The 17704-nt window shown below is 43.9% G+C and overlaps 1 protein-coding gene across 1 annotated transcript in view; it reads right to left on the bottom strand.

Annotated features, from left to right (window-relative positions):
* The window catches only part of KIAA1549 (KIAA1549 ortholog), a 147424-nt gene that overhangs the window by 68528 nt on the left and 61192 nt on the right, over positions 1 to 17704 (bottom strand). The gene's annotated exons all lie outside the window — the stretch shown is intronic.

The raw sequence follows: 17704 nt of genomic DNA on the forward strand, positions 1-17704 counted from the left end.
AGTGCAAGAACACTTTATATTAATACAAAGCTTGCCTCAGTACACAGGAAATTCATGAAAGGACAACCCATAGAAAATAAAAAGCAATGATGCTGTACAAGCTTGACTGCAGTAAACAAATGTACATCATACTTCAAAGCTGTCATTGGGAGCATTTATGCTTTATGGCATTTAGCTATTGTAGAGGAAATACAGCAGAATACCATTGTATTTTGAGGAGAAAGGAGAGTGGAGTGCCACAATTGTTCCTTGCATGCCTCAGTCTCCTGGAGAACCTTAAAAACCTGGCCCCCTTAAGAGTTCTCAAGCCTCTAGGCTAGAGGCTTTGCTTTCCAAGGTCAGTTGTCTGCTTGGGAAACCTACAGGCTTGATTCAATTAGGCTGACCACTGTCAACTTGCTTTAGCTTATCTTTTGGCTGGTACGAGAATGTATGAACATCATGAGACCTGAGAGTCTGACCAGCACTCCAGGTGTGAGTAATTAGGGTGCACTTCAAACCTGCATGTAGCAACAGGAGAACTCAGATATAAAAGTCACCACAGACCTGCCCACAGTGAGCTTTGACGCAGACCCGGACCAGAGGTGCTGTGTGCTGGCCGTGTGACCGGGGTCTCTCTGTTGTCATTCACCTGGAGCTCCCAACAACTGAAAGGAGAAGTAAGCTATCTTGTTCAGTACTGGTATCCTATGTTATTCTGAATCATTTCGCCCACTCTTTAATAAAATCTTGACTTCTATCACTTGTGTGTTTATTACTTCTGAATCCTAAAAGAACCTTTGCCTCTAGGCAAAACAGCTATATTTGATGTCATGCAAGAAGTCATGATGCAATGAATATGAACTTGAGCACGTTCCGGGAGAGAGCGCAGGACAGGAAGGCCTGGCGTGCTATGGTCCATGGGGTCACGAAGAGTCGGACACGACTGAACGACTGAACAACACAACAACAAGAAGTCATGTGTGGCAGGAACATAACCACAACTTCAGCTAGGGTTTCAAACCTTAATTCCAAAAATTAACCCCAAAACTTGATTATCTTGATAATTAATCTATTTTTAAATTGAAAAAAAACAAAAACAGGAAGCTCATTTTCCTTAGTAGTTGAAGTGCCCAAAACACAAATGGTCTGTTGTCTGCTTTTAATAAGAATTTAAGCTACAGGCCAAAAGCATATATTGGAAGGTTGAGGAAATATAGGCAACATTATCCCTAAGCACAACACTTTACACTTTTTCCCACATCCGTGAATGGTAGCCATTCATTCTTGTGAGAAAAGAAAGGGGAGGGCACTAAAACTGCCCTGCCCTTGGCAACTATCATTATCAAAAACAAAGCTTGCTCCTGTCTTCATGGCTGTATCTTGGATTCTGCTTCTTTGTCACCTTTGAGTGGTGTTTCCATTATATGATATCATATCATATTCATATGTACCCAAAACAGTATCTGGGGGAACCCCACGATTAGGAAAAGTGCAAAAAAACTTTAGGAAAAAAGTGATGGGGGTTTATGGCCCCCAAACAAACCAATGAGGTCTGACATGCTCAATGAGCATGGAATGATGACTGACTTTTGCGGGGGGGGGGGGGACTGATTTCAGGAGAGACAGGTTGAGGAGGAGGAAGAAGGTATCAGGATCTGTCTTGGTAAGGAGGAGAGAGTCCAACCACCAGTGTGTAAAGAATCCTGATAGCTTGTTATATGCAATATGATTGCGTGTTACTTGCTTTCAGGTCCTGCACTGACCCTGCCCACCTAGGCTGGCCATTGCTCCCTCATGGACAGTAAGTAGCATAAAAGGGCTTCCTATTCCAGTTAAACATAAGCAGCATTATCTTCCTGAGCTCCAGTGTGTTCCTGTATCCTTTGATTGCTCTTCAGTCTTGACTCGTGGTGTGTCCTTCGGTCCTGACTTGCTGTCCAGTCCCAACTTCTAGCTTCATTCCTCAATTCCATCTCCTGGAGCAACTCATGGTTCCTGATTCCCTGTTTATCTCAGACCACTGCCTACAGCTCAGTCCTGACAAGATCCGAGAGACTTGACGAAGATGACAATGACCAGGCTAGTATGCACTAGAGTAGCAAAACTCTCTTCTAGTGAACACACTGGCCTAATTAAAATAGAACCTCCCCCATTATCCTAGTAACCTAATTATCTACAGGGACCTTTTCACTGACACAGATCCTTAACCGCTGTGACAAAGAATGAACCGTAAAGATCATTCAGCAACCATTGGATGATCTTCAAAATGTTCAAGTCAACATAGTTTGCTACTGATTATCCAGCACTCCTAGGCTTCAAATTTTAAAAACTCCCACAACAAAAAGTGTCCCAAATCTGTAGGGCTTCAATGAGTCAGGATGCAATTCTATGTACACTTTCTGGGAGTAAGAGTACAAAAATGGTGAAACGTTTTACTATTATTCTTTCATACAATCTCTAACATGAGTTATTATAAATCTAATTTCAAAGCCCACATGGGCAGTCCCAATCTTCTCCAGGTGTGCACTTACGTGTATAATGTAATGCATGAACAAAGTAACCACAAGTATTGCCAAATCCATAAATCAAGGGAAGATTTACATGGTCCCAAAATAAATTATTCACAAAATATTGGGGGGGGGGGTTCTACACAAGTAATCCTGATCTTTCCTGAGTACATGCTTCTGTGGCTAAATGTAGTGTGTGACATCACCACCACCTGGGTTCACACATCACATTTAGCCATAGAAGCATGTATTCTGAAAAGATCAGGCTCACACAGACAAAATAAAAAATCAGATCTGTACCTATTTGAACCTATTTTTATCATTAAAAGTTGAAAGGTGTTCACTTTATGTCCTAGCTCTACCAAAATTTATAGATGGCAGCCAGTCTTTGGGAAGTCTTAAACAAAGTTGGTCCCAGCGGGATCTCATTTTCTGAACCAATGGTACTGTGCAACTGAAGTGATCAATGGAGGCAGGACCCAGTGACCTCCTAATTTTTGAGTGTGGCATGGCCAGGCTAGCCTATCATGCTACAGAGCCCACCATTATTTTTTCATTCTTTCTTGCTCCTATTCTACCTGAGCACAAACTACATCCCTGTCAAAATGAGGGAACAGCCATTACCAACAGGCCAGCTGAGGAGAAGAGGGGCTAGACACCTTACAGCTGTCCCCTCTTCTGGTTCTTCCCCCAACCTGATGGTTCCTGGCAGCCTTACCAGTCTGCCCTCGGGTCTGGTGGTGCTGCTGCTGAATGCCAGGTCGGCCCAAAATAAAATCTCCCTCATCCATGATTTGATTGTGGATGAGGGGGCTGACCTGGCATGTATTACTGAGACCTGGGTGGGGGAACTGGGAGGGGTCACTCTCTCCCAGCTGTGCCCTCCTGGGTACTCGGTGCAGCACCAACACCGACTTGAGGGTCGGGGAGGGGGGGTTGCCGTGGTCTATAGGAATTCAATCTCCCTCTCCAGGCTTCCTGCTCATTCGAGCGCAGATCTTGAGTGTTTGTACCTTGTGTTGGGTACCCGGGACAGATTAGGGATTCTGTTGGTGTACCGCCAACCCCGCTGCCCATCAGACTCCCTGCCTGAGCTGACGGAGGTAGTGTCGGACTTGGTGTTGAGGACCCCTAGGATGATGGTCCTGGGGGATCTCAACTTCCATGCCGAGGCCGCTGTATCCGGGGCGGCTCAGGACTTCATGGCCGCCATGACAACCATGGGGCTGTCCCAACATGTTATTGGCCCAACGCATATAAAAGGACACACGCTTGATCTGGTTTTCTTGACTGGGCAGGAGGATGGTGATCTGAAAGTGGAGGAATTAACATCTGTCCCTTTGTCATGGTCAGATCATTTCCTGCTGAGGTTTAGACTCCTGGCGCCCTTTCCCCTCTGCAAGGGTGGGGGACCTATTAAAATGGTCCCCCCCCCTGGAGATTAATGGATTCCGATGGATTCCAGAGGGTTCTGGGGGATTTTCCTGCTGGTATGGCTGGTGCTCCTGTTGAAGCCCAGGTCACTCTGTGGAATGCAGAGATGACTCGGGCGGTTGACACGATCGCGCCCAAGCGCCCTCTCCCTCTGAGCAGAGCCCGGCCAGCTCCTTGGTATACACCTGAGCTGAGGGCAATGAAGCAAGAGGGGAGACGGCTAGAACTCAGGTCGAGGAAAACTCGTGCTGAGTCTGACCGAACATAGGTAAGAGCCCACTATCGAGCCTACTCTGTGGCGGTGAGGGTGGCAAAGAGACAGTTCTTTTCCACCAGCATTGCATCTTCTCAGTGTCGTCCAGTGGAGCTTTTCCAAGTGGTTCGCGGCCTGTTACATTCTGGGCCAGGGAGAGAGACGGTGGAACCCTCGGTAGCACGCTGTGACAAGTTTGCACAGCACTTGGAGGATAAAGTCGCTCAGATTCGTCATGAATTGGACACCACCATTAATGCAGTTCCATTGGTAGAGGCGTTCAGAGCACCGTCTGGTCCAGTTTTATTGGATGAGTTTCAGTTACTGAGGCCTGAGGATGTGGACAAGGTGCTTGGCCAAGTCCGATCGACCACTTGTGTGCTTGACCCTTGCCCTTCATGGCTTATTAAATCAAACAAGGAGGGGTTGTCCGGCTGGGTCCAGGAGGTTGTAAATTCCTCCTTGAGAGAGGGAGTGGTGCCTGCCGCTTTAAAAGAGGCGGTAATTAGACCACTCCTGAAAAAGCCTAACCTGGACCCAGAGGATGTTAACAATTATAGGCCAGTGACCAACATCCCCTTCCTGGGCAAGGTGCTTGAGCGGGTGGTTGTAGGACAGCTCCAGGCACTGTTGAATGAAACGGATTATCTAGATCCATTTCAATCGGGCTTCAGGCCTGGTTTTGGAACGGAAACTGCCTTGGTCGCCCTGTGGGATGACCTCTGCCGGGAGAGGGACAGGGGAGTGCGACCCTGTTGATTCTCCTGGACCTCTCAGCGGCTTTCGATACCATCAACCATGGTATCCTTCTGGATAGGTTGTCTGGGTTAGGAGTTGGAGGCACTGCATTACAGTGGTTCTGCTCCTACTTGGATTGCCGATTCCAGAAGGTGGTGCTGGGGGATTATTGCTCTGTGCCATGGCAATTGTGCCATGGGGTTCCACAGGGCTCTATTTTATCCCCCATGCTGTTTAACATCTACATGAAACCGCTGGGGGAGGTTATCCGGAGGTGTGGGCTGAGGTGCCATCAATATGCAGATGACACCCAGCTCTACCTCTCTTTTTCATCAAAACCAGGTGAGGCAGTGGCTGTTCTGAATCAGTGCCTGGGCACGGTAATGGACTGGATGAGGGCCAATAAACTGAAACTCAATCCAGACAATACGGAGGTACTGTTAGTGGGTGGTTCGTCTGCCCGGCTAGGTGATATTCAACCTGTTCTGGAGGGGGTTGCACTCCCCTTAAAGGATCAGGTTCGTAGTTTGGGGGTGCTCTTGGATCCAGAACTGTCACTTGAGGCACAGGTGAACTCAGTGGCATGGAGCACTTTTTATCAGCTTAGGCTGGTATACCAACTACGCCCTTATCTGGACAGAGATAGCCTAGCTACAGTTATCCATGCTCTGATAACTTCTCGTCTGGATTACTGCAATGCGTTATATGTGGGGCTGCCTTTGAAAACGGTCCAGAAACTTCAGCTGGTCCAAAATAGGGCAGCAAGATTGTTAACAGGGACTGGCCTGCGAGCTCATATTACGCCAGTACTTTTCCAGCTGCACTGGCTGCCAGTCCATTTCCGGGCCAGATTCAAAGTGCTGGTATTAACATTTAAAGCCCTTAACGGCTTGGGGCCAGGTTACCTGAAGGATCGCCTCCTCCCATATGTGCCTGCCCGGACCTTAAGATCATCATCAGCGGCCCTTCTCCGTGAGCCCCTGCCAAAGGAAGTGAGGCAGGTGGCTACTAGGAGGAGGGCTTTTTCTGCTGTGGCACCCCGGCTCTGGAATGAGCTCCCTAGTGAGGTTCGCCTGGTGCCTACATTGTATTCCTTTCAGCGCCAGGTGAAGACCTTTTTATTTTCCCAGGCATTTTAGCTTTCTAAATTTTTATCTTTGCTGTTTTAAATCTGTATTTTAAACTCCTGCACTGCTGCTAGATTTTATTGTGGTTGTATTGTTATATTGTGGTTTTAATGTTCTATATATTTTAAATTGTTTTATTGTGTGTTTGGTTTTAATTTTTGTGAACCGCCCAGAGAGCTTCGGCTATTGGGGGGTATAGAAATGAAATGAAATAAATAAATAATAAATAAATACCAAAGAAAAGTATATCATCTTCTGCAAGCCTAAAAAGGCCTTTCGGATTGCAGCCTTAGCCCAGTTCAAATGCAAAGCTGTATTGGCCCCAGGCTTGTAACCAAGTTACCTGTAGTGTTAGAGGGGCTTAGAGATCCATAATGCTTTGCTTAGGTTCATTATTAGTGCAATTCCCTTGGTAGTGGGCGTCTGAGCATGTGAGATGAGAAGGTCGATAGTGGCCTTGGCACATTCCATACTATCAAGATGGGCCTGGGAAGTGAAGTTTGTCTTAAAGCTGCAGGTGGCTGTGCTGAGAACCAAGCACTGCTAATCTATACTGGGAATGAACCCTAGTTGGCGCTTGCTAGTGTCATGCTGCCTCACTGCTAACATGTATGGCATAAAACCCATTTTACCCAATGGCTTTTGGTTCAGAGAAGCTGTCTGTTCCAACCATTGGGTATGCTGGTGTGCTGATTGTACTCAATAAAGTATCTCCTTATAAGTAAACCTGGATCTGTTTTATCACTATCTTGGCACCTCTAAATTAAGAGTTCGAAGCCTACTGCAGGGGCAATACAAAAGCAAAATCCATGGTTTAATATTATGGGAATGAGCTGCATGAGCTTTGGGCTCATATGCTCCATTCCTATCCTCCATCAAAAGTTTCCGCCTTGGAACTAACCGTAGTTTCTTGTGGCATCTGAATTTGGGGGAACTGTAAGTTTGTTGTAACTACTGTTAAGTTAACAAACCAGGATATCAAATCATTGTTTGATCCTGGTTTTGACTAACAAGAGGCAGATTAAGCCACAATTCCTGGAGTTTAGACATCAAGGGGAACCATGCTTAGTACTAAAGTGGAAGAAGAAGATTTTGATCTCTTTGCACATGCATTGGAGGACAAGGGAGCAAGCAAGCCTGAGCTTTGTTCCTATATGCTAAACCATATTTTAGCATCACAAATGGCCTATATCTTGCCTGCAAAGGATGGGGGGATATTTAAAACTATAGATAACTAATGTTCTGATATTATCATTAAGCATTTGTTATCACTAAACCTTAGCAAACTAAGCTTGAGGTACTATATGCCACCATGACCGCTATGTGTAAAAAAGTAGGATATAAACTGAAATAAACAAGCCAGCTGCAAAGCTAAGTGCACTTCAGTATGGGCCTCTGGATCATATGTGCCCATGTTCAGCGTTCATTTTATTGCTTCATCAGGGTCTAACTGAATTTGCATGCTAAAAATGCATATAACATGTTTTAAAAGGTCATGACATTTGTCATCTAATTTTAGTCAGCCTGTCAGATTCTCTTGTTCCCTTTGGATGTGACATGCAAAAGGAAACACAGTTTTCTTTTTCTTATCATTTTATGGGGGGGGGGGGGATTACCTGGAGCGCAAGCTTTTATTTGGCCTAATACGTTAAAGCAGGCTTGATCACTGCTGTCAGAGTGTCCTACTGGAAACAGCCTATCCACACTGATTTCTCATCTGATTGTTTCAACTCCCTGGGCCAGTTGTGTCACTTGCGTAAGTAGGCTGAACTCCTGACTCTTAACAGAGTTTGTATTCACTCATTCAGGGAATGAACTGGATCCCCAGAATCCAGTATTGTCCTTTCTTTCATACAGAAATTGCCACCAAAGAAAATAGCATTGCTTGTATTTCTATATTTAAAAAATTATTTTAAAAAAACACAACAACCTCATATAGAGGTTATTGTACGCATGGTCTGATGGACACGGATTTGTTTTTATAGTGGGCAATGGTGCTTGCCAATGGTGAGGAATTAAAACTTGGGGTGAGTAGAACATTCTGACCCACCTGAACCTGGATTTGCATGAATGGAGGAACAATGGAGAAAATTGTTGGGAACGGATTAGCATTCTTCTCCACAAATTTGAGATTGCCTAATGAGACAGGAGCTGAGAGATGCTTTAGAGCAGGGAGCATTAAAGAGGTTGCACTCTTCCCCTTGTTAGCCTTGGGGAACACATTCTTGTTATGACAGATGGCTATTAGGCAAGTGAAATATAATAGCTTCTTATTCAGCCCAGTGATGAGAAAGGGGGTAGGCAGGGTATCATGTGAATGCTTTCAACTACATCTACTCTTTGATGCTTTCAGAATAGGTCCCTTTTACTGGTTGCAACCTATCCTTTACACCACCTTGCTTCTACCATCTCCAGTATGACCTTGGGGTTTAGGATTTCCTGCAGCACCATTTCAATTATTTACTTGGCATGAAATAGAGCTTTGTTATATTGGAAAATTATTCTCCATCAAATACAGAGCAACGACCCTCCCTTGACTTTGCCTGATTAGTGTAACCTAAATGATCACACAGTTGTGGAAGAGATTAAATTAATTCACTTTCCGTTCCCATATGATAAATTGGTAAAGAATCAAACCAATGTTATATTAATGTGTCTGAATTGGAGGGCATGGCATTCTTGAAGGAAAAGGTTTGATTCCAGTTATTAAGGATCAACATAAGCAGGGGCATTAAAGCAGCTCAGTCCATTTCTGCATCACACTCAGTATTGTCTACTTTGATAGGCAATGGCTTTACAGGGTTTGAGGCAGAGTCCTTTCCCATCACCTGCTACCTGGAGATCTGTCGTTTTTTTAAAAATTCATGTTATTGTTCCCTTGAATATTGGGAGCTGCTATGAGAATTTTTGTATTGAGGAACAGGATGTTAAATATCCTGCATTAACAAACAACCCTGTAAGGTAGGTCACTATCATTATCCCCATATTATAGAAAGGATCTGAGGCCAAGAACAAATGGCATGCAAAGTAAATAATGGCCAATGTGAGCTTTTGAACAAAGAGCTTCCCAGATCTCAGCTCATCCTTATTCACTATATTAGCTTTACATATTCTGCAGCCCTCTCCGTTCATGCTAAAATGCCCCAGTATGCTAGCTTGCTTAAAACAGGTTGCTTTTAAGCCATTAAAGCTCTGGAGGAAGCTCACATCTATTTAACATTAACACTGCAACTCCGCAGAATCCGAATCTCTCATGGCAGTCTGATAAACACATCAATTAAAAGAAGATAATGAATGGTGGGAGAATAGGTAATTTGGCACTCCTGCCATAATCTGTCCTAGACTATTAATTTTAGAGTTTTTACACATTCTTGTCATGTGGCTACTCTTAATGGACATTCTGTACCCAACGGTTTCCACCAGCATGGAAAAAATATCATAGAAACTCTGCTCATCCATTAATTGCCAAAAAATGTGCGGAGCAGGGGAAGAGGCGGATTTAGTAGAATTGTTTTAAATTCCTGACGGGGCTATTTATTTCAACTCTGTCGCAAGCTGGACTGTCGGTACTTTAAAACAAAGCAAAATCAAACAAATTCCTGCGGAGAATGTGCAGAACGCAAAGAAGAAAAAATAATGCACAAATCACCCTGCCAACTCTTTTCTTTTATGTCCCTCGTTATAGAGAAAATTATACTGCATCTCTCAAAGTAACATATTTATTCACAAAACATAACTCTCCTCGCCTCCCTAAAAGCATTTATATAGCCCTAGGAGAATGTGAACCAGTCCAGTGTATGGGATAGGGAGGTATGGGTGCAAAACCCACACTCAAGATATGAAAGCTCATTGAGTGACCTTCCCAATCGCTTGTCAGGACTGCACCACGGGGAGCAGTCAGAGATGAGGCAGGAACCAGGAGACATGATGAGACAAACTGGAAGTCAGGATAGAAGAGAAAATCAGAACTGAAGGAGAAACCAGGCTAATGGGTGGGAAATTTGCTGTGGGGATGCTGATGTGTGTGGCAAGTATAACAGCTAGAACAATTTTCATGTCAAAGGATTATCACAATGCCTGCCTTACGTAAGGTGGCCCATTTGTTTATTTACTCACTGAAGTACTCGACAGAGTACTTTTAAGTTTAAGTAGAACATCCAATTTATGGTGGACACAACTCAGGTGAGGAGGGCGGGGGGAGCAGCCAATTCAAATGCTCCCTTTCTACTGGACTTGTGAGCTAAATGGTGACTTTGGTTTTTATGGAGACAGATATGGGTGTAGAATATAAAGGATGGATTATAACTTGAAGAGGAATAAGTTATCTGTGTACTGTATTTATATTACTTTTCAGCTAATTTCACTCTTCGTTTACTAATTGCTATTAATTTTATAGTGCATTTCTGTATATCCGGGCAATGTCGCATATTTAATGTATTGTAATCAATTTAACAGTGTACTCCCTTTTTTGATTCCTACGAACAAATTAAAATATTGCAATATCTGAAGAGAAAAGTATGAAAGCATGGAACAGAATGGCCTTTTCAAACCTGGCACCCACCAGATGTTTTGGAATACAACTCCTATCATCCCTGATCATTTGTCATGCTGGCTGGGGCTGATAGGGGTTGTAGTCCAAAATAGTTGGAGGGAGCCAGATTGGGGAAGACCAGCGTAGGAGAAGCTCTCTAAGATGGACCTAGAGTTGGGTGAATTACTTTAAATTATATAACTATAAATCAGTCTGAGAACTATTAAAACACATTCTGCAAAGGTCAGTGCAAGATGGCCCCTCTCATGCTTCCATCAATTATCAGGACAAGGAGGTAAACAATACACTCATCAAAGTCACAGTTGATACAAGATCGGGAAGAAGTGCAAGTACTTTACAGCACTACTAGAAGCCTGCAGTTAAAGAATGGGCTGGTTAGTTCAGATCAATATGTGAAATTCTGCCGTCACTGCTTTGCATCAGTACTTCTGGGCCTTGCTTTAAAGAGCAGCCTGACATAAGCGAAGCTTTTCCTAGCATGGAGATAAGTGTGTTAGAAGCTTTGGGTCCTTAACTGTTTCCTCCACCTTTCTCTCAGGCTCTTGTTTCTAATCAGTGTCACCTTTCTACGGTCAGTAGGTGTGTGATCTCTTTGCCCTAGAGGTCCTGAGGCCTCCTCCCAGCCAGCCTGCCCCTCACAACTCATCCCTGGGGTCCACCATCTTTGGCCAGCTTTGACAGCCAAACCAAAACTTATGGTCTCCCGCCCGTACCCTCTCTCCTTGCTGGTTCGGACACCTCAGCTAAGTCACAGCAATGGAAGCTTCCCCCGACCCGGCCCCAGGCCTTCTTTTCCCATATCAAGAGTATGGAGCTTGCCTGCTGCCTGGCTGCCGCTCAGTGAGGCGCTCTGGGCACTTTGACTGAATAAGGGCCTCGGAAGCAGACTGCCTTCCTCTCCCATAGAAAGTGAGGCATACTGCTTGCCTGTATGAGCATCAAGTGGTCACTTATACATCACCAGAAAAGAGGAAATGCATCACCAGAAAAGAGGACAAGAGAGGACACAAATCTGCATAAAATGTATATGTGCTAATGTATTGGTCTAGATAACATTTAGAAATAATCGCCCTAATTTAAATAGAAATACAGTACTGCTCACCAGTGCCAGCCCCAGGTTTCTGAGGGCTCTTGGGCAAGACACCCTCAATGGGCCTCAGTGAGTCTACCTTCTCCCCACTTTGTCTCAAGCTGTTTTTGCTCCTCTTTCTCTTTCTCATCTTTGCTGCTACTTGCTTGCTGACAGGCAGAGAGCCAGTGAGCAAGTAGGCAGTGGCATCTGCTGTTCCTCCTTCTCACCACCACCATTCTCTGTGCCAGAGCAAGAAGCAGATGAACAAGCAGGTTGCAATGGTGAGGAGGAGGAGCCTACTGTGGTGTAGGCCTTCAGCAGGTGCCTGACCATGTCTACCCTTGACACCGGTCCTGCCTCTCACCATAGCGGGGAAGGAGAGTGACCAGGTGATTTGTGTGCCTGCTCAGCCTGTTTTCCAGATGCTAACAGATGATGGGCAACTTCAGGGCCCCTGCTGGCTCTCCCTTCTTGTGGTTCTTTATCTTTAAAGCAGACTTTAAAGCAGACAGGACAGCCCTTCAAACAGAGGAACCTTTCAAAACACGGACTGTCCTCTGTATTATAGGGCAACAGTCCCTATTTGGATGCCATGGCTGAGAGGTCGCCTAGGAAGCCACTCCCATTATTTCCTGCTCCAGAGCAGGACAGTGTGGTAGGGAAGGTCTTGCCCCTTTGGCTGTGCTAGCCACTCTTGCCAGTGGCATACTTGCCATAACGAGCAAAAACGTGGAAGCCTGGCTCCTGCCATCTCTGGGGATTGTGCAAACTTTTAATCCCATTCAAACTAACACCTTTCCCTTCCCTCACCAATATGTATTTTCTAATGCCAGAAACTTCCTCAAGCTGCTGAAATGCTCATGACATCACAACAGCTGAGCCAAATCTGTGCCCAAGGATTCACTCCCACAGACACAATGTAGATTAGTCAGTTAACCTTATTGGGTAAATCAGCCTAGCTCCATGACCTGCTACCATAATGGCACTCATATGTTCCACTACAGTTATTTAGATGGGTGGCCATTTTGTCTTACATTTTTATTTTAATACCATGATGATCTGCAGTACTACTGGGGAAATATGGTAGCCAAGCCCACCTATGCCTATATGACCCCACCCAAGCTTTGAGATTGGTGTTAGAGGCCTAGCTCTTGGCCCTGCCATTAACCAAGATCTGATTGGTGGGTACCACAAACAGGGTCTTCTTAGTAGTAGCCCCACAATTGTGGAAATTGCTCCCTAGCGAGATTCATCAAGCCACCTCACTTTGTGTTTTTATGCATACTTTGAATACCTTCCTGTTTCGGAAGGCTTTTTATAACTGATCATGTTGTTCATACTGGACTCTTGTTTTAAACCGCTGTTGCTCTTACCAAATTGCTTGTTTTTTTATTTAATTGTTATTGTCTATTAAACTAATACTATTTTAGCTGTATTGTAAGCTGCTTTGTGAAGGGATTTTGCCTTGAAAAGCAGAGTATAAATAAATAAAACAGGGATAGGGAAAATGTTTTTCTGTTGAGGGCAGCCTTCCTGTTGGAGGCTGCATGCCAGCAGTAGGGGGCCCCACCTTATCTCTCTGTCTTCCTCCCCAGTAGGTTGCTGAGGAAGGACAGATCACTCTTGCTTGATGACTGAACTGGTCACCTGCAAAGAGCTTCTGAAATTAGACTGAGGCTGCCCTAGGTCTGCAGGTTGCCCACACCTGAAATAGAAGATGGAGCATTGGCAGCTGCCAAAAGAAAGGAGTGAAGGAAAGAAAGACAATAGGAGGAAGAAGAGGAGCGTCTCAGGACTGGTGTGCCCAACCTTCTGGTGTTTCAAGACTGGCATGCCTAGAGAGGAACAACATGTTCTAGAGCAATAGTTTTAAAACTGTGTTCATAGGAACCTAGGAAGCACATGTGGGTTCCTAAATGACGATTGGCAATGGCAGATAAGCTGACTGAAAGGCAGCTTATTCATCATTATCAATCCTCCCCTGCAGAAGAGAAATGTTGGGTCCATTCCTGGATGCATTCTCACAGCATGACTGTCCCAACAGCCACATAAACTGAATGTGCACCCTAAAATGTGGCCCATAAGCCTCTGCAACACAGGGAGCTTCCAAGGCCAAAGTGCAGAGATTCCTCAGCAGACAATTCAATGTAGAAATGGTTGCCTCGGGGTAGGACATTAAAGAACAACTGGTTCAAAGAGGATAGACTAAAAATTAAAAAGTCAATAGACTGTAAGGCACAGACAACATTAAACCCAGAAAATAGTCAGCTAGCTTGAGGCATGCTTGTTGTCTTAATTCCATTGTTATGTTATGCCCTTGGTCTTGTGAAGGGGCCTCTTCACCTGAATTGAGTCTTCAAATTGAATCCCCATGCAAATCTGGTGCAAAACACTGAAGGCTGATCTTTCCCCTGAATTTTATCTGCTTCCCCATATTTGTAAGCACCAAATTACTTTAAGTTGCCAAGGGAAAACAAATCCAATTTTTTAACTCAATGAACAGCACTGTCTGTGATTATTTGCAGTAATATATAAGCATGTTTTATGAGAGCAAAGAGGAGACAAAAACATTACGGAAACCAAATTTAAATGCCAGTGCTGTAACAAAACAAGAAAATAGTTGTTGTCATTTGTTAACTTAAAAGGACTGTTCATTGTGATTAAGATAGATCCATGTAAGCATAACACAGCTTCAGAAGTTATTTCAAATGTATAGGAGTTTAAAATATTTCCGTTTAGGAAGTTACACAAAAAGTAGCAGTATCAGAAGCAACTTTTAATGTTTCCCTTTAGGCCAACAAGTTATTTGCAAGTAATTCCCACTACTGTGAACTTCGAGCTGCCTTGAGGGCTGTCACTGCAGAAAGGCCAAATAAAAAAAATCATCCAATAAGTAATAAATGCTCCACTTAGATGGGATGAAGTGGAGTCTAGCCCACAGAAACTTATGACACAAGAAAACTATTAATCTTTAAGGTACCACAAAGACCCTGTGTTATTTTTACTATAACTGTGTAAATTGAAACAAAAATTAAAAGAAGAGGTAGAGGAGGAGGAAGTATGCTTTTATTTATTTCTTTTTTACACAGTTGTTTTTTTAAATAATTTTTAGGCAATAAGGAGTTTAATTCAGATTTAAGTTTTTAATGTGAATTATTTCCTGATGATGACGATGCTCCTAAAATCCCGACTTGCTCACCAAAGGAAGAAAAAAAAAGAGATACCGTTTCTCCCTTTTGGCTGTGATCACATGTAGAGTTGGTCAAGTAAAATAATTATTTATATAGCACAATCAGTGCACATTGCATTTTAAAGAACATAAACAAAACCAAGCCCTATGAGGAATGGTTGAAAGAGCTGAGTAAGCCTAGAGAAGAGAAGAGAAGAGAAGAGAAGAGAAGAGAAGATGAAGAGGAGACCTGATAGCTCTCTTCAAGTACCTCAACGCCTGTCATACAGAAGATGGTGCAAACTTGTCCTCTGTTGCTCCAGAGGGCAGGAGTAGAACCAACAGGTGGAATTTGAAATGAAGCAGATTTCAGCTAACTGTTAGGACGTTCTCAAGCCTCCTATCCCTAGGCCCCTCATAAGAGAACTAAAAATGACTGAGGCTCACCAGTCACAAAATGGTGACAAATGGAAGCAGAGTTTGGCATTATCAGCTACCAATTACTGAAATAATTTTATATTGATTCCTAATCCCTCTTTGGAAATTGCATAATTCTTTGCCACAGCTATTTCCTTGTAGCAAGGAGTTCAGCTTTCCTCAAGTGAATTACAGACATTGGCTCTGGAGGTATATTGACTCAAGCTCCCCATTTCAGCAGAATTTGTGGATCCAGAGGCTCTAAGTAGAGAAGAGTTTTTATTTTATATTGTTTTCCTCCTTCCCCCCACATGCCTCTCAAAGTATTCTTACTCATCTCCTGTCATTTTGTCTCCCTTTCTCCTTTCACATTGGACTTGTAACCTATCCCTCCACATGGTGAGATTATTTCATCCCTCCCTCCTGCTGCTTTTACATTCACTTCCTCCTATAACAGATTCCCTTTCTTATCCTATTCCTCTTTATTCCCACTTTTTAAAAATATTAGCTTTGCTCTCCAACCAGCACCCACTGCCATACCTGCCTGTGCAGCTATGGTGCAGGGTAGTCAAGCAAAGAGGCACCGGGCAGCCTGCAGCAGACCAACTGGTGGGTCCCAACCCACAGTATGAGAAACACTTCATTAGGAGGAACTTCCTAATGGTAAGAGCTCTTCAGCAGTGGAACAGACTGCCTCAGGAGATGATGGGCTCTTCTTCCAAGCAGATGTGATTGTATCCTGCATTGTAGAGCTTGTATTGAGCAAGGTCTTGGACTAAATTACCTCTGGTATCCCTTCTAACTCTAAAATTCTAGGAGCCTATGAAAAGGCAGATCCCTGTCCAAAAAAAGCTTACGATCTAAACTTAAGACAGTTGTTGCTGGTGGTGATGGTGGCAAGGACAACAAAATAAGGAAAGAACATAATTGGGAAGGCAAGAAGGGATGAATAAAATAAAAATTAACCTTTTTCCTTGCATACACAGATATTAAATAATCAAACACTTGACTTTTCTAAAGTTTCCAAACTATAGTATATTTTTGTAACATCATTAAAAAAATTAATGCAGGTGAAAGTTTTGACCACATCTTCACAAAGGCAACTTGATGCTGTTCACATGGATGGTTACCTGAACTTTTATCAATACACAGATGACCATTATAATGTACACTTAGGGCGCAATCCTATTGAGATAGGCGGCCACCTTTGAACTCGGAGGCGACCGCCTATCCAAAGCAGGGCAGGAGAAGTACGGAGAGAATCGTTCCCTCCGCATTTCTCCTGCCCTACTTTTTTGGCTAGACAACCGATTGCGGCTGTCTAGCCGCGGGAGCACGGAGCGGGGAAGGGGGCTGCTGTATGACACATAGGATGTGTCGTACAGGCAGCTATGCAATCCCCGGCCGGGAATGCCCCCAGACATGCCCCTTTCTGGCTGCTCCATGCTCCTCCTGCGAGCATGGAGGACGGGGCTGTTCCACACTGCCTCCGAGGCAGTGCAGAAGTGGGGGGAGGTCAGTTCCCAGAAAACACCATATCCTACAGTGTCTAGCCACTGTCTAGAGGCCATAGGATTGCTCCCTCTGAGATAGTTTTGAAACAATATTGATTCAATATGTATTTCAATTCTTCAATGTGACTGATTACATTGGCCTAGAGCAGCCAAGTTCTTCTATTTTGCCAAAGCCCTTCGAAAAAATATTCATAAAATATCTAGTCTATCAAGTTCTCCAGTATGCTTTCAAGTAATCCATAATTTACCAAGACTCAAAGAGCATAACGATGATTGGTCATTAATATTTAGTTGCACAGAGATCTGTCAGATGAAGTTTTCATACTCTGTATAGTTCTGCCATTAAATCACAGAGCTCTAAGTGGACTCAGTGAGGGAGCAGTATCTTATATGAAATACAGAATCCCCTTTAATCCAAAACTTGTGATCACCTAAACACACTGTCCTCCATGTAACTCCACGAGAATGTATTTAGCTCTGTATAAACAGCATTTCCAATACTTTCCTGATCATTCTTGAGTACTCATTCACATGGACAAACATTAGAATGTGAATTAGATGGTTACAGATATTGCAGGCAGTAATTTATGTGTTCACCTGCAATGCCAGATACAGCTGGTAGCAATTTGTGTGATTGCCTCATTCTACAAGTTTTATTTGTCCATGTGAGCACATGGCCCAACGACAGAGGAAGCTGCTTATGTATGTGTGAACTGGACACAGAATGCCTACAGGCCTCTACCACTGCAGCTCCCTTCCTCAATCCCCCCCCAACAGTGGTACCTTACATGTACATACTAGTCTCCCCCCGCCCCACCAACTGTGGATCTGACAGAGAGAGTGGAGCATAAATCAATTGTTCCACTCCTTACCAATGCACCTTTCTACAGGAAATGGGAACTTGTTCCAGAAGCTTCTGCAGTGCCCTTGTGTTGGCTA

Source organism: Heloderma suspectum, chromosome 7 (assembly GCF_057233095.1).
Source record: "Heloderma suspectum isolate Gila_16-S chromosome 7, 16-S_ref, whole genome shotgun sequence".
NCBI classification, from domain to species: Eukaryota; Metazoa; Chordata; class Lepidosauria; order Squamata; family Helodermatidae; genus Heloderma; species Heloderma suspectum.